The 21,958-nt window shown below is 47.6% G+C and overlaps 1 pseudogene; it reads right to left on the bottom strand.

Moving 5' to 3' along the window:
* Positions 1-741: 741 nt before the first annotated feature.
* The window catches only part of LOC140454395 (beta-1,3-galactosyl-O-glycosyl-glycoprotein beta-1,6-N-acetylglucosaminyltransferase 3-like), a 154,429-nt pseudogene continuing 133,212 nt past the window's right edge, over positions 742-21,958 (bottom strand).

The following is a 21,958-nucleotide window of genomic DNA, read 5'->3' as shown; positions in this document are numbered from 1 at the left end:
ACCGCTTCAACTCCCCCTCCCACTCCACAATGATACTTCCTGCACCACCAAATCCAAGCTATCTGACGACTGGAGGAAGAACACCTCATCTTCTGCCTTGGGACCCTCAACCACATGGCATCAACATTGACATCACTAGTTTCCAAATCTCTCCTCTCCCCCAACCTCATCCCAGATCTAACCCTCCAAGTCGGCTCTCCCCTTTTGACCTGTCCATCTTCCTTCCAAACTATATGTTCGACCTTCCCCACCGACCAATCACAATCACCCCCCCCCCCAAGCTGGATTTACTGAGCACCTTCCCAGCTACCTTCCCCAAAAGCCCCACCCTCACTCTATTTATCTCTCAACACCCTTACTCCCCCACATTCCTGATGAAGGGCTTATACCTGAAATATCGGTTCTCCTGCTCCTCGGATGCTGCCTAACCTGCCGTGCTTTTCCAGCACCACACATTTTGACTCTTACAGTGACTAATGTTACAGTGCTAAGTCTCACAGCACCCAGTGTTACAGTGAATAGTATTAAGGTATCCAATCTCCACAGTGCCCAACACTATCGTGCCCAGCCTTACACTGTCTTGTGTTCCAGTGGCCATGTTATAGCATGCAGTCTCACTGTGCCTGGCCTCCACAGCAGCCAGTGTTATACTATACAGTCTCACAGTGCCCAGTTTCACAGTGCCCAGTCTCTCAGTGTTTCCAATGTCTCACCCACCACCCCTACCACCATCACCGAGGTTTACACTGTCCCAATCTCTAACCCAGCCCCAGTTTTACCAAGTGTCCTGTTTCGGAGATATTCCTCCATGCACTGAACTGCCGTGTTATCCATGTTGGGGTCAAACTTATTTGCAAAGAAACATCTCTGACGGACCACCCAATGTAGATCTCCTGCCCCATACACACAAACCAAGTGGCGATACCTTCCCGTGCAGGGAGGGTATAGGGCACCCCTCGCAACATCACCAGCCTCAAAGGACCACTTTACTGTCCGGCCAAGTGTCCTGGTGGCTGCTTGGGTGTATGGGATGGAGCTTGGTACATTGGGCATTCTGTGCAGGGTAGCCCACACATGCTCGTCCGGGCTGTAGGTATCCTCCGACCACTTGAGGAAGGCCTGGATCTCGGCACTGTCAAACACATGGCCAACAAACTCTCTGGAGGCCATGAAGTAGGCGCTGCCCACGAAGATGGAGGGGCTGATGTTCAGCTGGTCTTTGAGTTGCGCCGTCAAGACGACTTGGTCGAGGGTATCGTGGTGGTATTGCCAACATTTCTAAAAGGCAAGTGCAAGAGAGAGTGAGAGATGAGAAAGCAGAAATGATAGCTTTTCAACTTCACCTATGGCTTTTTCCCTCCCCAACTCCTCTGCACTCTCCTCGCCCCAGTTCCAGCAAGATCCATGCACACTCCTTCTCTCAGTTACTCACCTTACAGTGGAGAACAAGGCCATTCAGCCCCTCAGGCCTTTCTCACTCCTATTGCCTAGTGCCAGTCATCTGCCAATTTCCCCATATCCCTGCCTCCCAAACCATCTCCCAATGCTCATTCGCTGAGCAAACATAAAACTCATCCTCAAGCTCTCCCACTGGATCTGGCTTCAAGCTGTGCCCTCTGGTTATAAAGGTTGAGAGCACCAGAAAAATAGATCCTTCAGCCCACCGTGTCTGCGCTGGCAAAACAGGCTCCTTGCTACTCCAGTCTCATTTTCCAGCACTGGGAACATTGCCTTTCATGCCTCACCAGTGCAATGGAGACACTTTCCTGTGGTCATCAACTCCTGGAGTGGGACTTGAACACAGAGCTTTTGCCTTAGAGAGAAGGACATGGTGTGCAGGGATATAGATCTTTGAAAGTTGCATTGCAGATAGACAGGGTGGTGAAGTAGGTGTTTGATACCTTTACCTTCATTGGTTAGGGCATTGAGTATAGGAGTTGGGATGTAATGTTGCAGCTGTAACAGAGATGGATAGAGCTCTGAAAGATAGTGGAATCAAGGGTTATTCGGATGAGGCAGGAACAGGATACTGATTGTGGATGATTAGCCATGATCATAATGAATGGTGATACTGGCTCGAAGGGCTGAATGGCCTACTCCTGCACCTATTGTCTATAAGTAGGAGTATCTTTGATTATCTCTGATATGCCTTTGCCATTACCAAATGTGATCTATTGTCTGTAGAGGACATTGGTGAGGCCACTTTTAAAATACTGCATACAATTCTGGTCGCCCTTCGAAAGAAAGGATGTTGTTAAACTTGAGAGGGTGCAGAAAAGATTTACCAGGATGTTGCCGAGATTGGAGGGCTTGAGCTACAGTAAGAGGTTGAATAGGCTAGGGCTATTTTCCCTGGAGGGTCAGACGCTGAGGGGTATCCTTACAGAAGTTCATAAAATCAGGAGAAGCATGGATAGATGTTGAAATGATCAGCCAGATGATAGTACACTTCACACAGCTTGCTTTATCACATACATGCAAGAAGACTCAACCAGCCGGGTCGAAGCCCACCCTTGCCTGGAGAGTCTGAATCAGGCAGTTGCAATCACACTTTTACACACAAATCAGCGTTCCCCTTTCACGAATTACATTTTGATTTCAAGCCTTAGCAACACAACTGATCAATCAGATCCTGATCTAGGTACGTGACGTTTAGCATTAGATCATTGACCTTAAACTTCTACAACACCTGTTGAGTGTTGTTTCGGTCTTCCTGCCTTCTCACTTAATGGGAGCCAGTTTCAGTAAGCTAGCTTGCTTACATGCCTGGCTGCACTTTTCTGTTGCTGCTTAGAATTGTTTAGCTGACCTCCTTTTCTGTTCTTGCCCCATTTTGATTCCTTCCAGGTCGGTTGTATAGCTAAAGGTCTTTTCCCAAGGGTGGGGGAGTCCAAAACTAGAAGCATAGGTTTAAGTTGAGAGGGGAAAGACCTGAGGGGTTACTTTTTCACGCAGTGGGTGATGTGTGCCTGGAATGAGCTACCAAGAGGTGGTGGAGGCGGCTGGTACAATGACTATATTTAAAAGGCATCTAGATGTGGACATGAATAGGAATAGGTGAGAGAGATATGTGCTAAAGGCTGGCAAATGGGACTAGGTCAGATTAGGATGACTGATCAGCGCAGACTGGTTGAACTGAAGGGTCTGTTCCATACTGTATGATGCTGTGACTCCATGCTCTCTGGTTATTGAGGTTTAGAGCACCAAAATAATCAGTTGCCCTTCAGCCCATCGTGTCTGCACTGGTCTCAAAGACCAGCTTCGAACTATTCTCATCCCATTTTGTCGCACTTGGCCCATACCCTTGAGTGTCTCACAAAAGCAATGAAGACACCTTCCTATGGCCATCAGCTCCTGGAGTAGGACTTGAATCCAAAGCTCCTCCCTCAGAGTGAAGGACACCACACATTAGATTCTCTACAGTATGGAAACAGGCCATTTGGCCCAACAAGTCCACACCAATCCTCTGAAGAGCAACCCATCCACACCCATTATCCTACCCAATATTTACCCTTGACTAATGTACCCGAACACTATGGGCAATTTAGCACGACAAATCTACCTGGCCTGCACATCTTTGTGGATTGTGGCAGGAAACCAGAGCACCCGGAGAAAACCCACGCAGACATGGGGAGAATGTGCAAACTCCACACAGACAGTCGCCCAAGGCTGGAATCGAACCCAGGTCTTTGGCGCTGTGAGGCAACAGTGCTAACCACTGAGCCACCGTGCCACCCCTTCCGCAAGACACAAGGCACTTTATTTACATTGTGTCAAAAGATATCTTTTATCCTCGGTCCTTGTGGCATCATGCATGGGAGATATGGATCCTTGGTTACCAAGGGGAGGATAGATGGTATGCAGGAATGTGGATGGTGGAACAGGATCAAAAGGGCCAATGGCCTACTCTTGTTCCTTGTATATATGGGAGCAGATTTTCTTTTTCCAACTTACATCGGAACTTGCCATCATCTCATACAAATGTAGTTTAGGCTTCATTTGCATTTCAATTCCTCAGATCTCCCCACCATGCCTCTAACCCAAAATCTTACATCTGCATTCCATTGCACTTGTACAATCGGTGAACAGTGAAGTATATTTCCTTGTCTTCATTACCGAGTGCTCACCCTGTACCCATTGAATAAACCTCACCCCAATCTCCTTTGTTCCAATGGGAGCATCGTTGACCTTTCCAACTGTGCTATCCAACTTAAATCCTGGCACCATTCTGCGAAATCTCCTCCCTGTCCTGAGGGCCCTCACATCGTTTTATAGTCACCGGAAATGACCACAACAATCCAACTGGGGCTAAACCAATTCGACATGCAGCATAACTCAACCATTTATTGGCATCAATGCCTCTATTTATGAAGCCTTCTGCTTTTCTACCCTCTTATGGCCTCCCCCATCTTCTAATGTCAATGAATGTTTATTGCCAGATCCCTCTAATCCTGCGCACTCTTTACGATTGTGCCATTACATTTGTATTACCTCTCCACATCCTTCTCCCAAAACATATCACCTTACACTCTTCTGTATTCACCTCTGACTGGATGCTGTCTGTTCACTGTGGTGACTCTGGACAATTCACATCATCCTCACCATTTGCCAATCCTCCAGGTTTATCATTGCCCCGAATATGGGTATTTTGCCACATACTCCAAGATTGATATCACTGACATATTGAATAAAAGCAGTCGTCTATTTAGGGCTGAGAAACGGAAACATTTAACTTACAGGATAGTGAAGTTATGGAATTCTGTACCACAGGAAGCTGTGGAGTTTGAGTCATTGAATATTTCCAAGAATGCGATTAACAAATATTTAGGTTTCAAAAGCATCAAAGGCATGGGGAGAAAGCGGTAGTATGGCATTGAGATAGAGGATTAGCCACGATCATATAGTATGGTGGGCCTCATGGAGGGCCAAATCATCTTCTCCTGCTCCGGGTCTTGATGTTTATATGTCCCAGCTGTGTGGATCATTCTCACCTACCAACCTACCAACCTCTCGTCCAAAACAAGATCCATGAATCAGGGCTTGTGTTGTCAATTTTGTTGTTCAGCCATTTTTATCTAGTGCCTAGTGAAACACTTCATTGAATCCAGTTCAGACAACATTCTCTGCATCCAAATTCTCAGCTACTTCATCAATGCATGATGCGAGGTTGGAGACTTACCTTTTGAAAACCTGCACTGGCTTTGCTTCATTCATTTGATCTAAAGCAGGTAGGTGCGAATTGCAGCCGTAACTACCGGCATGAATGTCAAGTGCATGATATAAAGTAAACTAGGATCCATGCGGTGTGAGCCTCGGAGACCCAGGTTCAAGTCGCTTCTGTTCCAGAGTTGTGCGATAACATCTTTGAACAGGTTCATCAGTAAATGTAAGACCATTAACAAGTCGGGACAGGAGTCGGCCATTTGGTCCCTCAAGCCAGCTTCACTCAGATCGTGGCTGATTCAACATTCCTCAAGTCCATGTTCTTGCCCTATCCCCGTAATGTTTAATTCCCCAACTGAGCAAGAATCTATCCATCTGAGCCTTAAATATATACAAGGACAGCTCTCTGTGGCAAGGAATTCCAAAGATTCACAACCTTCTGAGAGAGGAAATTCCACCTCATCTCAGTCTCAAACTGGTGCCCCTTTATTCTGAGACAATACCCCCCCCCCCCCCCCCCCCCCCACCCAGACCTGGACTCTCCCATGAGGAGAAACATCGTTTCAGCATTTACCCAGTCAAGCCCCTTAATCCTGTCCATTTCAATGGGGTCACCTCTCATTCTTCTAAACTCCAGTGAATAGAATCCCGTTTAGCCTTTTGTTTTTTAAGATAATCCCTCCACAATGGGGCCATCCCACTGAACATTCTCTTAACTTCCTCCAATGAAACAACATGTTTTCTGAAATAAGGTGACCAGAAGTGCTCACAGTCTTCCAGATGTGCTCTCACAAGCACGTTGCACAGTTGCAGTAAGACTTCCTGACTTTTATACTCCAACCCCCCTTCAAATAAGGGCAAACATTCCACTTCAGTTCTAAGGAAAGGTCACCAGACTCGAAACATTGACTCTGTTTTCTCTCTATGAATGCTATCCGACCTGCTGAGTCTCTCCAGAAATTTCTGTTTTCGTCCAACATTCCATTAGTCTTCCCAATTACCTGCTGCCCTCGTGTGCAAGCTTTCCATGTTTCATTCACTACTTCCCCCAAGTCCCTTTGTGTTGCAGCTTTCTGAAGCTTTCTCCATTTAAATAATATTCTATTCTTTTGATTTCCCTTCCAAATGAACAATTTCACATTTTCCCACATTGCACTCCATTTGCCAACATTTTTGCCAACTTAACCTATCAATATCTGACTGTAAAGCACATAAGACAACATTTTTTACTGTAACTCGATTATACATGACAGTAATATATCAGCAAGGTTTGAGAAGGTTTGTAGTTCAGGTTGAGGTTCTAGATGTAGGTTTTGCTCACTGAGTTGGAAGGTTCGCTGAAGATGTTGCCTAGTATGGTGACAAAACATCTGAAAATGAACCTTCCAGCTCTACGAGCAAACCTACATCCAGAGTAATATTTCAAGTCAACCTCAGAGTACAACGGGATCTTGATCAGATGGGATAATAGGCCGAGGAGTGCCAGATGGAGTTTAATGTCGATAAATGTGAGGTGCTCCATTTTGGAAAGGCAAATCAGGGCAGGAATAATACACTTCATGGAAAAGTCTGGGGAGTGATGATGAAACAAGGGATCGTGGAATGCAGATTCATAGTTTCTTGAAAAAGGAGTCGCTGATAGACAGGTTAGTGAAGAAGTCGTTTGCTACACTTGCCATTATTGGTCAGTGCGTTGTGTGTAGGAGTTGGGAGGTCATGCTGTGGCTGAACAGGACATTGGTTTGGCAATTTCTGGAATACAGCATGCAATTCTGGTCTCCCTGCTATAGGAAGGATGTTGTGAAACTTGAAAAGGTTCAGAAAAGATTTACAAGATGTTGCCAGAGCTGAATGTGGAAATGCAGGAGATTGGTACTAGATGTGGAATAATTGCAGACACGATGGGCTGAATGGCATCCTTCCGCAAGAATTCTTTAATTCTGTGACTGGCGCAGAGGGAGATTAACTTCAAGGTTCATGTTATCAGGAGGGACACCAAAGCCCTTAGCTGAGTGGTCAGAAAACTCCCTACTCTTTATTTGAACTAAGGCATAACCTGTCTCCACCACTATCATAGCATAAGTCAGCCATTCGTCCCTTCAAGTCTGCTCCACCATTCAAGAAGATCACTGCTCTTCTGGTTGCAATTTCAATTCCACATTTCTATCGTTTGTCCCGGGGTCCTTATCTTTTTTTAAAAAAAGGTCACCTTGCTCACCCTTTCATAACTTTATCAACTCAGCCTTCACAACTTCGTACAGAAGAGATTTACACAGTGCAACAGCCCTCTCAGGGGAAAATAATTCTGCAAGGCATTGGTGAGGCCACTTTTGGAGTACTGGGTAAATTTGTGATCGCCCTGCTGTTAGAAGGGGGTTGTTAAACTGCAAAGGATGCAGAATAGATTTATAAAGATGTTGCCAGGACTGCAGGGTTTTAGTTATAAGGAGAGGCTAGATAGGCTAGGACTTTTCTCACTGGGGTATTGGAGGGTAAAGGGTGACCATATAGAGGTTTATAAAATTGTGGGGGAAATCAATAAAAGTGAATAGCCCCAGGATGGGGGAGTCCAAACCCAAAGGGCATAGGTTTAAGGTGAAACCTGAGGGTGGTGCAAATACGGAGCAAGTTGCCAAAAAGAATTGTTGTAGTGGGTACAATTACAAGATTTAACAGACGACATAAATAGGACAAGTTTAGAGGGATATGGACCAAAGACAGGATAAGGGGACTAGTTCCAATTAGGATACCTGGTTGGCATGGGTGAGTTGGACGAAAGGGTATGTTTCGGTGCTGTAGGACTCTGACGATATCTTATTCTACAGAACATCTTGTCAAACCTACAAGAGAAAGCAATGTCCCATCAACTACCTTATCATGTCCCCTCAGAGAAATTTATACATTTCAAAAAGATCTCTCAGATTTCCAAACTTAAATGTGTAAAAGCCAATTTGTTCAACCTTCATCCCTGGGAAAAAGGCAGGTGAAACTTGCTGTCAATGTAATTATTTTAAGTTTTAAATGAGAGAAAAATGTACAGACTGATTCTGATGTGGTCTCATCAAGGCCTTGTGTGGCATTCTCTCCACCCCTCAGGTCTGGAAATGGACTCTACATTTTGAAGAAAAATGTCTGTGTTAATAGACTCTGGACTAGAAAGGACTCTGTTTGTTGGTAATTAACTATCATATGGTTTGTTGGGCTTATCACCTGCACTGTCTTGCATGTCCCTGGGTCTGGCAGGTCTTACTGTGAGCTGGGAGGCTCGTGGGTCGTCCTGAAAGCTGTCACCCCGAGAGCCGGCGAGTGGGTAGGCCATCCTGTGAACCTGAAGGTTGGTAGGCTGTCCCGAAAGCCGGAGGGTGTGTAGGCCACCCTGATGACAGTCTCCCCGAGAGCTAGATGGTGGGTAGACCATTCTGAGCACTGTCATCCTGAAAAGGGGTAATCGGGATGGGCTGTCCTAGAGGTGGTCGAAAGCTGTATCAGAGCAGCCGAGAGCCAGAAAGCGTGTAGGGGCGGGCTGAGATCCAGAAGGCTTGTGGGCTGCCCTGCAAGCTGTCGTCCCAGGGAAGGGGACAGGCTGTCCTAGAGGTGGCCGAAAGGTGTGCCAGGATAGCCATTGGCCAGATGGCGCATCGGGGTGGGTGGTACGTAGGGGCAGACCGAGACCCAGAAGGTGGGTAGCCGTCCTCAGCGCTGTCACCCCAGGTGGGTAGTGGGGCGGGCAGTCTTAGAGGTGGTCGAAAGGTGTGTCAGGGCGGACCGAGAGCCGGAAGGCGCGTGGGGGGGGCTGCTATAGAGTGGTCGGAAGTTGGGAGGGATGGGGGCTTGCTGGGTCTGCATTATCTGCACTTTTTAACGTAACAGGATTGTCTTATGCATAAATGTCATTGTTGCTGTCTTTTCATATTTGAAACTGGGATTTGTGGTTTGTCCTCAATTCCCTGTAAACTGGTTGAACGGTAGGGTTTGGGGCCGAGCTTTGCTGCTCCTCTCCCTTGTAAAATTGCTGTTGCATACAGCTGTAAATGTTAACTGTTGTGCTGTAACCTCTTTTTTGATACTTGTTTAATAAAATAAAAAAAAAGGGGAATGCTCCTCTCCCTTGTAAAATTGCTGTCTCTTGTATACAGTTGTAAATGTTAACTGTTTTTGTAAATTGTTTTGTAACTGTTTCATAAAATTTATAAACAGGAGATTCAGAGGTCTTCTTGATTTAGGGGACTGACTCTGTGCTGGCTGGGTCACAGTCAGTGTGTTACTGTTGGTTTCTGCTTGTTTTTTGTGTGGGGGAAACCTGATTCCTGAACTGGCTGAATTATTTAGCCAGTTTGTTAACTGGCATTCCTTTAGGGAGGACTGATTGTTAAACTCCTGATGCACAGACTGTGTTTCAGGTGTAACTCAGTTCTCATTAGGGGACTGTTGTTTCACTGACTGGTTATAGTCTGTGTGTTACTCTTCTTCACTTTTGAGAAAAGGACAATGTTAATTTTGTGGTAGGGCTTAGCCCTTGGACTCTAGTTTTGTTTTTTGTATGTGTCCTCACTGTTTGGACTGAGCCCTTGTAGAAGACATACATTTTACCAGAGGAGCTGTTCCTGTGGGGAGGTCTAGCTCTGAGACTGGGCCTCTGAAGATTGAACACCTGTGTGTGTGCTGGGAGGTGAGCATTTGCTGTATCCTGGAGTTTAGGAGAAGACCTTCCCTTCAGGAGTGGACCAAAACCCCTGTGAGTTAACCACCTTTACAATGTACTGTGTTCCTGTGAGTGGGCCTGGCTCTCCAAGGATGTGCCAGGACTCCATGGAGACTGAACACCTGTGTGCTGTGGGGTGTGCATTTGCTGCTTTTGGGAGTGGACTCTTACCTTGGTTGCAGACCTTGTGTTTAGCAGTGGACTCTATTTCTGACAACACATGTTGTAAACTGGAGTGGACTGTGTTCCTGAGAACTCTATTTTTTTTTTGAAGACTCACTATTTGGACTCTGTGTACCAGAAAGGACTCCATTTTTTCACAATTAACTATTGTGTTTCTTGTTGGGCTTATCACCTGCACTGTCTTGTGTGTTCCTGGGTCTGGCAGGCCTTACTGTGAGCTGGGACGTTCATGGGTCGTCCTGAAAGCTGTCACCCCGAGAACCAGAGGGTGGGTAGGCCACCCTGATGCCAGTTGCCCCTAGAGCCAGTAGGTGGGTAGGCCATTCTGAGCGCAGTCGTCCTTAGAAGGGGTAATCTGGATGGGCTGTCCTACAGGTGATCGAAAGGTGTGTCAGGCCGGACTGAGAGCCGGAAGGCGCGTAGGGGCGGGCTGCCTTAGAGCGGCCAGAAGGTGGGAGGGATTTGGGTTGGGGGGGGGTGGGGGGTGGAGGCTTGCTGGTTTTTTGGGGGTCTGTATTGTATGCTCTGTTTCTTACACAGTTGGACTGTCTTATATGTACGGAATGCCATTGTTACTGTTCGTAATGATTGAAACTGGGATTTGAGGTTTGTCCTCCTTTCCCTGAAAACCGGTTGAATGTCAGGGTTTGGGGCTTGGCTTTGTCATTCCCCTCCCTTGTAAAATTGCTGTTTCTCTGTATACAGCTGTAAATGTAATTGTTTGTATAAACTGTGAATTGTTTAATAAAATATAAATAAACAGGACTGTCTGTTTCCTTTCTTCCTGGTGATGGAATATAAATTGTGAGGAGCAATTATTAATGTTGTCTGCGAAAATCACAAAGCTGAATCATGAAAGAGGAAGGGGAGTGTAGGTTAAGCTAGATATACTTGTACAAACAGTTATAAGCATCTGTTTCCCACTTCTGCAAAAACAAAAACCACAATCAAGAGGTCATAAGGCTCAGCGTGGACGAAGAATGAGAGGAAATGTTGCTTTAGCAAGCAAGGAAGCAGATGGCAGTGAAGGTAGATATACACTAACAATAGACCACAGAGGGATGTGGTGAAATGGCCAAGCAAAACCTGTACTGTTACGCACAGGGCCAGATAAGGCAAGAGATAAACCAGAGGAATGGGCGCTGGGTTTAGAGTAGTGGGAGGAGGGAAAGAGAAATGAATTGTATTAAGGTTTTGTACTGTGTGCCTACCTTGTAGATACCACTCTTGCAAGAGTATATTAGATGATACTGCTGTTGCAGATCTTGTCTTGCACTGAAATTATTGAAGTGAGTGGGTTCTATTTCCCATATAAATTAAGATTTACACACTTGTTGTTTTTCACTGCATCTGACACCTACACACATGACATGGGTACTAGGGAAAAATAAGCATGACTGCTGTCGGGTGGAAGTGGAAGAAAAATAAACAGGCATGTCAAGGGATCTGCTCACTGAGAGCTGGCTCTAGGGGAGCTGGATCAGCATATGAAGGACTCTTCAATCCTCTCGAGGAGAGGAGACTGACTTCGAAACAGCTTCAGTGTGTCTTATGTGCTGCTGTTGGTGTCCTCCTACTGAAAAGGAGTTTCAAATCTTCTTTCATGGTTTGTTGTGATTGTTTTCTGGGGTTTCTTTCTGCTTATTTCTGTTAATTTGAAGCTGTGCTCAGCTGCACAGGCAGCTACTACCACCACTGCTGCTACAGTCTGGGCCTGCTCCTCCGACTGAAGCCTGGACCTCGCCTGCACCCCTGCTGCTGCTGCCTGGGCCTACCTACACCTGGGGACGACTTTGATTGCTACTCCTGAGGCTGCTTCCGAAAAAAAATAAACAGGATGATCAGATGTTCTGTTCACTCTGAGCTGGCTCTGAGGAAGCTGGATCCGTGTCAAGGACTCCATGTGTAAACAAAAGGGTGAGTTGGTGACTGGATTATGGCCTCTGAGAAGTTATTCCTGATGTAGGGGTTTCCTGCTCCTCTGATGCTGCCTGACCTGCTGTGCTTTTTCAACACTGCTCTAATCTTGACTGTAATCTTCAGCATCTGCAGTACCCACTTACAGTCACAGAGATGTACAGCATGGAAACAGATCACCGGTCCAATCTGTCCAGGCCGACCAGATATCCCGACCCAATCTAGTTCCACCTGGCAGCACCCGGCCTATATCCCTCCAAACCCTTCCTATTCATATACCCATCCAAATGCCTCTTAAATGTTGCAATTGTACCAGCCTCCACCACATCCTCTGGCAGCTCATTCCATACACATACCACATTCTCCATGAAAATGTTGCCCCTCAGGTCTCTTTTATATCTTTTCCCTCTCACCCGAAACCTATGCCATCTAGTTCTGGACTCCCCGACCCCAGGGAAAAGACTTTGGCTATTTATCCTATCCATGCCCCTCATAATTTTGTTAACCTCCTATAAGGCCACCCCTCAGCCTCTGATGCTCCAGGGAAAACAGCCTCAGCCTATTCAACATCTCCCTTTAGCTCAAATCTCCAACCCTGGCAACATCCTTGTAAATCATTTTGGAATCCTTTCAACATCTTTCCAATAGGAAGGAGACCAGAATTGCACGCAATATTACAACAGGGCCTAACCAATGTCCTGTACAGCCACAAATGACCTCCCAACTCCTGTACTCCATACTCTGATCAATAAAGGAGCATATACCAAACGCTGCCTTCACTATCCTATCTACCTGCAACTCTGCTTCAAGGAGCTAGGAACCTGCACTCCAAGGTTTCTTTGTTCAGCAACACTCCCAAGGACCATTAAATGTTTAAGTCCTGCTAAGATTTGCTTTCCCAAAATGCAGCACCGCACATTTATCTGAATTAAACTCCATCTGCCATGTCTCAGCCCATTAGCCCATCTGGTCCAGATCTTGTTGTAATCTGAGGTAACCCTCTTCGCTGTCCACTACACCTTCAATTTTGGTGTCATGTGCAAACTTACTAACTGTACCTCTTATGCTCGCATCCAAATCATTTATGTAAATGACAAAAAAATAGAGGGCCCAGCACCGATCCTTGTGGCACTCCACTGGTCACAGGCCTCCAGTCTGAAAAACAACCCTCCACCACCACCGTCTGTCTTCTACCTTTTGAGCCAGTTCTGTATCCAAATGGCTAGTTCTCCCTGTATTCCATGAGATCTAACCTTGCTAATCAGTCTCCCATGGGGAACCTTGTTGAATACCTTACTGAAGTCCATATAGATGACATCTACTACTCTGCACTCATTAATCCTCTTTGTTACTTCTTTAAAATTCACCCAGACAATCTCTGACACCTTTCCCCTTCCTGGACCTCTCCATCTCTGGCAACTGACTAACCGCGGACATCTACGACAAACCCACCAACTCCCACAGCTACCTGAAATACACCTCCTCCCACCCTACCCCTGTAAAAACATTATCCCTTATTCTCTGCCTCTGCTGCATCTGTTCCCAGGAGGACCACTTCCATCACAGAACATCCCAGATGGTGTCCTACCTCAAAAACTACAACTTCCTCTCCCACATGGTTGACAATGCTCTCCATTGCATCTGCTCCATTTCCTGTACCTTCATCCTTAAACCACACCCCTCCCAACACAACAGAGACAGTACCCCTTGGTCCTCACCTTCTACCCCACCAACATCCGGATACATTGCATTATCCTTCACCACTTCTGCCACTTACAAACAGACCGCACCATTAGGGACATATTTTCCTCTGCACTCCATCTGCATTTCAGAGACCATTCCCTCTGCAACTACCTTGTCAGATTCACACCCCCTACCAACCCACCCTCCCCTCCTGGCACCTTCCCTGTCCTCTGGAAGAAGTGCAAAACCTGTACCCACACCTTCCCCCTCACCTCAGTCCAAGGCTCCAAAGGATCCTTCCACATCTGACAGAAGTATACTTGTACCTCCACCAATGTCATCTACTGCATCCGTTGCACCTGATGTGGTCTCCTCTACATCGGGGAGACAGAACTCTGACTTATGGATTGTTTCAGAGAAAATCTCTGGGACACCCACACTCACCAACCAACCCCACCGCCTCTGGCTGAATACTTTAACTTCCCCCTTCTGGATTAGTGGTGCTGGAAGAGCACAGCAGTTCAGGCAGCATCCAAGGAGCTTCAAAATCGACGTTTCGGGCAAAAGTCCACTAATCCAGAATCTGGTTTCCAGCATCTGCAGTCATTGTTTTTACCACTTTAACTCCCCCTCCCACCAAGGGCATGCAGGTTCTGGGCCTCCTCCATCACCAAACCCTTACCAGCTGACGCCTGGATACTCCAGCTTGGAACCCTGCAACCAGGCAGATCATTGTTGATTTCACTAGTTTCCTCATTTCCCCACCCCAACTTATCACAGTCCCAAGCCTCCAACACAGCACCACCCTCCTGACCGGTCCACCTTCCTTCCCACCTGTCCACTCCACCTTCCACAAACCCCCCCCCCCACATACCTTCATCTGTCTATCACTTTTCCAGCTTCCTTCCACCCCCAGCCCCACACCCTTCCCACTTATCTCTCAGCCTCCTGGCCCACAAGCCTCATTCCTGATGAAGGGATTATATCCGAAACATTGATTCTTCTGCTCTTCAGATACTGCCTGAGCTGCTGTGCTTTTCCAGTGCCACATTCTTGTCTCTGATCTCCAGCATCTGTAGTCCTCACTTTCTTCTCCACTCTTAACCTACCTACATTCCTGTATACTCTCGTAATCAGTCTATATCCCTCCTTATCCCAGGCCCAGCCCTCTCTTTCTACGCCATCCCTTTCACCTGACCGTCTTCCTTTCCACCCATCTGCTCCCCCCCGCCACTGTCCAATCACAGCCACCTCCTCCCTGCATCCACCAATCGCCATCCCACCCACCTTTCCCCAGCCCCACACCCCCATTTTTTCTGCAGCCCCTTCCTCTCCCTGGGTTCTGATGAAAGTTTCCGACCTGAAACATCAATTGCCCTTCTACTCTGTTTGCAGCTCAACTCTCCAACTCCTCTCTATTCCTTTGTACGTTCTGAACCTCCCTCCATGCAGTTGAACAATTTTAACAACCCTGTCTCTCTTTGTACAGTCGGGAGTGAAGGACTGGAAGAGAGAGAGAGAGAGAGAGATGATGGAGGGAGGGAGGATGGAAAACACTTGGATGAAGAGAGGCCCAGCAGACAGGAAGGCGGTTACCTTTTTGAACCCTGGTGCAGGATCCGACTCAATCACGTTGGAGCCGTTCAGAGCTCTGAGGCTGCGGTCTATCTCCCAGTTGGTCTTCAGGGGGAAGTCTTGGCCACACATGTTGATGAAGTACCTCCAGGGGACAGAGCTCTCCAGCAGCTCCTTCATGCAGTTGAGATCTGCCTGAACTCTCCTCCAGCCAGATTAGGTGACCCACTCCAGCTTGGCTATGACAAAGACATTGTGGAAACACGAAGCGATGGCCCGAACGGCCGCATGAAATTGACTCGGGGATTTGCGGTCCACGTGGATACAGTAGACATTCTGTGGGGCGTAAATGCTCCGTAGAAGCCTCTCGAACATCTCAATGCTCTGTGGATGACCATGGAGTAAGCCAAGGGGAAGTGTTCCTCCTCAGGGCTCAGGGGGACAGTGATATACTTGCGGGCCCTCACAAACGATCTGCAATTTCGGGTCATGTTCAGATAATCTCCCTCAGTGACGGCCTGGTGCTTGAGGGAGATAGTAATGGAGTTGAGGAGGGCCCTTTCCACCTCCTGCCTGTCCCCCTGGATGATCTGCCAGCAGGTGGAGTTCTCCTCGACCAGCAGGAGGTGTTCCTGCATTGGACTGGCGCCTGGTTTCACCAGCCTGAGGGTCAGCCGGCCCCCTCCTCTCTGGACCAGCAGCCATTGGCACAACAAGACCACACTGAGCACACACAGCGCTGATCTGAGGCACGACCAGCGGGCACAACACTGGCTCAGCTTGGGCACAGCGCTTTCCAGAGGGCAGTGTCCCCAGCCTACAGGCAATAGGCAAATGCAGAATGGATGCTCTCTGTGCTGGGCAGCACTGCCTTCACTAGACCGTGGGGAAAGAGTGACTGCAATTTGCTGGAGAGGTCGCAGCAGCCAGTCCCCTCTCCTTGTTAGACTCTTGTCTTTCCTTTTCCCCAAGATTCAACGAATAACTCTGACTTTCACTCCCTCTCCCCCCGGAACTGCTCTCCCTCTGGAATTCCTCTCCCACTTTAACACCTCTCCCTCTATCTGCGACCCCTTTGTAACCCTTCTCCCTCTATAATCCTTCTCCCTTTGTAATCCCTCTCCTCCACTAACTCATCCCTCTCCCTCAGTAACTCCTCTCTCGTTCCTCCTCTCTTTCTGTCCCTCTGTAACTCCTCCCTCTCTCTCTCTGTCTCACTGACTCCTATCCCTCTCCCTCTCTCTCTCAGTAACTCCTCCCGCCCTCCTCTGGATGATACCCAGCCAATGTTCCGTTGTTTCTCTCTCTTGGAGTCCGGGCTCCCCTCGCTCCTGTCTGCCTGCCTGGCAACAGGCGTTTCCTTCCGCGGTCTCTGCTTCTCTTCAGCCGTTCCTGGACCGGTGTGGCCCGGGTGAAGTAAAGGAGAGGATCGCGATCGGAGAATCTACAGAGAGAGAACACAGAGCCAGCCAAGTCCAATAACCCACGCCCCAGCCTGAGCTGAGATGCTCTTTCAGGAAGGAACCTTCCATCGAGCCCACAACAATGTGGGAGGGGTAACCCTTGGATGAAGAGAGGACCAGAAGACGGGAAGGTGGTTACCTGTTTGTACTGTGACTCTTAACTGCCCTCTGGGCTATTAGGGATGGGCAATAAACACTGGCCTGGCCAACGGTGCCCCCATCCCATGAATTTATTTGTAAAAAAGTAACAATAGTAAGTCAAATTAAATCAAACTTCACCACCCGTCATCTCTCTCTCTCTCTGATGCGACATTGGAATTATGGTGATTTGACCATTCATAATAAAGCTGTGAATCTGAGCACAGCAAGTTGATATGGATCCAAAAAAAAATCCCCTGGCCGAGAGTGGCTCAGAGGTTAGCATTGCTGGAGCACAGTGCCAGGAACCAGAGTTTGATTCCAGCCTTGGGTGGTTGTGTGGAGTTTTGCATGTTGTCTGCTTGGGTACACTTCGGGTGCTCTGATTTCAAAGATGTTCAAGTTAGATGGATTGGCCATGCTGAATTGCCCATAATGTCCAGGGATGTGCAGGCTAGGTGGGTTACCATAGCCACACACACACACACACACACACACACACACACACACTCTGCAGGTTTAGGCAATGCTCAATCTAATGCAACGTCCTGGTGGTTCTCCTTTGCACCCCCTCCGGTACAATCACATCCTTCCTATAATGTGGTGACCAGAACTGCACACAGTATTCCAGCTGTGGTCTCACCAAAATCCTGTAAAGCTCCAACATGACACCTCCCTTCTCATGTATTCAGTGGCTTTGATCCTTCTTAATTCCCTTACCTGCCTATCCTGCTGCCTTCACGGATGGCTGGAACACACAAACCAGGATCCGTCTAATCTTCTGTGCTTGCCAGGGTCCTCCTGTTTAACGTGTACTCCCTTGCCATGTTAGTCCTCCGGAAATGCATGTCACAGAAATTTGGGCATTCAGTAGCACAGAATGGAGAAAAAAAACGACTGGCATCAAGAGATGGCATCTTTTAAACATTGTAACTGTGCCCACATACATTACTTCATCTGGAAGTTCATTCTATCACAAACCACTCTGGGGATAAAAGAGTTGCTCCTCAATCTTTAAATCTTTTTCCTCTGACCTTACAAACATGGCCCTGAGTCTGAACTCCCCCACACTAGGGAAAAGACCCTTGTCATTCACCTTATCAATCACTGTCATGATTTTATAAACCTCAGCAAGGTCACCCCTCAATTTCCTATGCTGCAGTGAAAAACACATACAGTTCTGATGTGGATCCTTCAGAGAGGGGACAAAAAATGTTTACCAGGACGTTGCCTGGAATGGGGGATTTTACCTGTGAAGAAAGATTGGATAGACTGGGTTTGTGTTCACTGGAATGCAGGAAGTTGAGGGGTGACCTTATAGAAGTTTATAAGATTGTGAATGGCACGGATAGGGTGGAAAGTATGAGGCCTTTTCTCAGGGTGGAAGAGTCAGTTACTCAGGGACACAGGTTCAAGGTGGAGGGGTCAGGGGGGTGTTTAAAAGAGATATGTGAGGCATGTTTATCATGGAAGGGGTGGTGAGTTCATGGAACACACTGCCAGAACAGACAATGGAAGCAGACACAATTGGAGTTTTCAAGAAGCATCCAGCAGCAGGCATGAATAGGAAGGAAACAGGGGAATACGGATCCTGTAAGTGAAGACAGTTTTAATATGGAAGGCAAAATGTGTCAGTGCAGGCTTGGAGGGTTGAAGGGCCTGTTCCTGTGCTGTAATGTTCTTTGTAAAATGTCCCCAGCCTCCCCAGTCTATTTTTATATCTCAAACCCTGTACTCCTGGCATCATCCTGGTCAATCTTTTCTGAACCGTCTCCATTTTAATAATATCCTTCCTACAGCAGCGTGAGCAGAACAGGACACAGTCTTCCAGAACTGGTCTTACCAACTTCCTGTCCAACCTCAGCACACCATCCCAACTCCAATATTCAGAGAGCTGAACAATGAAGGTCATCACACTCCAGCAGGTATTGTTTCACCCTGACTCACCTAGTAACTGTCCACATCTCGCTGGGACACTGATGTGAAACATCTTGGCTCTTTGACTGATTCGACCAAGTCTCATTTCCTACTGTTCCTGTGTATCCCTCAGAACAGGAATGTAATGTGCATTCCCATGGCAACATCACAATGACATACTTGTTTGTGGATTCACATGAAGTGGGCATCACTGGCTGGGACAGCCTTGTTACCCATCCCCCTAATCTCTCCGGCATAAATGATAACGAACTCTCCTCTTTAACTCCACTGTCCTTGTGTTTTAAGAATCCTGACTACAAATGCAAAGTCACATGGGAGAGAGTTCCAGGATTCTGTCCCAGAAAAACTGAAGGAAGGATGATTATTTTCAAAGTTGGGATTAAGGGTGAAGTGGAGAGTAACTGCAGAAGGAGTAGTGTTGCATCATATTGCTGGCTTTGTCTTCAAGGTGATATTGATGTTGGGTTTACAAGGTGCTGTTGAGGGACCCTTCCTGAATTACTCTAGTAAATCCACAACAGATATAACATTGTTTCCAGGAAAAAATGGACAGGATTCATCAGAGAAGGGAAACGCAAATTGCTCAAAGTCTCATGAGATGATAACATGGAGGGCCCAAGCAGCTGAAGGCCGGTGGAGTGATGGAATCAGGGGATGGTCAAGAGGCTAGAATCGCAGGAGGGCTGACATCATGGAGTGATAATGAGCATTGATGTTACAGCTAAGACAGGGTTATTGGGACTGGAGGAGGTTTCAGGATAGGGTGGGGTGTAGGGGGTGGAGGAGGTTCTGGAGATAGGGAAGGTGTCAGGGCTGGATGAGGTTACAGAGATAGGGAGGAGTGTACTGGGTGGAGGGGGTGACAGAGTCATAGAGATGTACAATGCAGAAACAGTCCCATCAATCCAACTCGTCCATGCCAACCAGTTCTCCTAACCTAATCTTGACTCAATTGAGGAGAAAGTGAGGACTGCAGATGCTGGAGATCAGAGCTGACAATGTGTTGCTCGAAAAGCGCAGCAGGTCAGGCAGCATCCAAGGAGCAGGAGAATCGATGTTTCAGGCATGAGCCCTTCTTCAGGAATGAGGAAAGTGTGTCCAGCAGGCTAAGATAAAAGGTAGGGAGGAGGGACTTGGGGGAGGGGTGTTGGAAATGCGATAGGTGGAAGGAGGTCAAAGTGAGGGTGATAGGCTGGAGTGGGAGTGGGGGTGGGGGTGGAGAGGTCAGGAAGAAGATTGCAGGTTAGGAAGGCGGTGCTGAGTTCGAGGGATTTGACTGAGACAAGGTGGGGGAAGGGGAAATGACGAAACTGGAGAAATCTGAGTTCATCCCTTCTGGTTGGAGGGTTCCTAGGCGGAAGATAAGGTGTTCTTCCTCCAACCGTCGTGTTGCTATGGTCTGGCGATGGAGAAGTCCAAGGACCTGCATGTCTTTGGTGGAGTGGGAGGGGGAGTTGAAGTGTTGAGCCACGGGGTGGTTGGGTTGGTTGGTCCGGGTCTCCCAGAGGTGTTCTCTGAAATGTTCCGCAAGTAGGCAGCCTGTCTCTCCAATATAGAGGAGGCCACATCGGGTGCAGCGGACGCAATAAATGATGTGTGTGGAGGTGCAGGTGAATTTGTGGTGGATATGGAAGGATCCCTTGAGGCCTTAGAGGGAAGTAAGGGGGGAGGTGTGGGCGCAAGATTGCATTTCTTGAAGTTGCAGGGGAAGGTGCCGGGAGTGGAGGTTGGGTTGGTGGGGGGTGTGGACCTGACGAAGGAGTCACGGAGGGAGTGGTCTTTTCGGAACACTGATAGGGGAGGGGAGGGAAATATATCCCTGGTGGTGGGGTCCGTTTGGAGGTGGCGGAAATGACGGCGGATGATATGCTGTATATGGAGGTTGGTGGGGTGATAGGTGAGGACCAGTGGGGTTCTGTCCTGGTGGCGATTGGAGGAGCGGGGCTCAAGGGCGGAGGAGTGGGAAGTGGAGGAGATGCGGTGGAGGGCATCATCGATCATGTTCGGGTGGAAAATTGCAGTCTTTGAAGAAGGAGGCCATCTGGGTTGTACGGTATTGGAACTGGTCCTCCTAGGAGCAGATGCGCCGGAGACGAAGGAATTGGGAATATGGAATGGCGTTTTTATAGGGGCAGGGTGGGAGGAGATGTAGTCTAGGAAGCTGTGGGAATCGGTTGGTTCATAGTAAATGTCCGTGTTGATTCGGTCGCCCGAGATAGAAATGAAATGGTCTAGGAAGGGGAGGGAGGAGTCTCAGACGGTCCAGGTGAATTTGAGGTCGGGGTGGAAGGTGTTGGTAAAGTGTTGATGAACTGTTCAACCTCCTCGTGGGAGCACGAGCCAGCGCCGATACAGTCATCGATGTAACGGAGGAAAAGGTCGGGGATGGTGCCAATGTAGCTGCGGAAGATGGACTGTTCCACATATCCTACGAAGAGGCAGGCATAGCTGGGGCCCATGGGCACCCACATGGGCACCCAAGTAGCCACCAATGTCAGGCTTCCCAGTCTATAGCTTCTCTCAGCTTTAAAGCATCACCTTTTCATTCTGAGGCTATGTCCTCTGGTTCTAGTCTCTCCTACTCGTGGAAACACCTTTCCATATTCAGTCTACCATGGGGTCTCAGTATTCTGTAAGTTTCAATCAGATCTCCCTCACTCTTTTGAACTCCATTGAGTCCAGACCCAGAGTCCTCAGCCACTCCTCATGTGACAAGCCTTTCATTCCTGGGATCATTCTTATAAAATGCTTCAGGAATGCTCTTGACTTACTATTGTGAGAGATGACATTACACTGAATTACATATTTTGACTGCAGGCTATAAAACTACCGAACTTTAGCAGCAAGCTATGTTAGTGTCCCTTTCTCACTGACTGCTGCTGCTATCTTCTCAACAGTTTGAAGGGTCTATGATGTGTAGATACTAAACAGTCCAAACTGAGTATACACATCTCTCTGTAATGAGAACAACCCATGGTCTACTCAGACTATGTGGACTTTACCTTTACCTTCACCAAGCATACATTAATATGATTAAGAAAACATTTAGTCAACAACAGGAATGTTGGATGATTACAAAAATAACTTGGTCCACATATATTTTGCCTGAACCATGGTTGTTACCATATAACCAAAAACAATTATACATGAGGAAGTCTAAACCCAGTTTATTCATCCTAGACGTGTGTTGCAATTC

Source organism: Chiloscyllium punctatum, chromosome 29 (genome assembly GCF_047496795.1).
Source record: "Chiloscyllium punctatum isolate Juve2018m chromosome 29, sChiPun1.3, whole genome shotgun sequence".
Lineage (NCBI taxonomy): Eukaryota > Metazoa > Chordata > Chondrichthyes > Orectolobiformes > Hemiscylliidae > Chiloscyllium > Chiloscyllium punctatum.
Note: the sequence above shows the minus strand (reverse complement) of the source record. Positions and strands in the feature narration are given on the sequence as shown.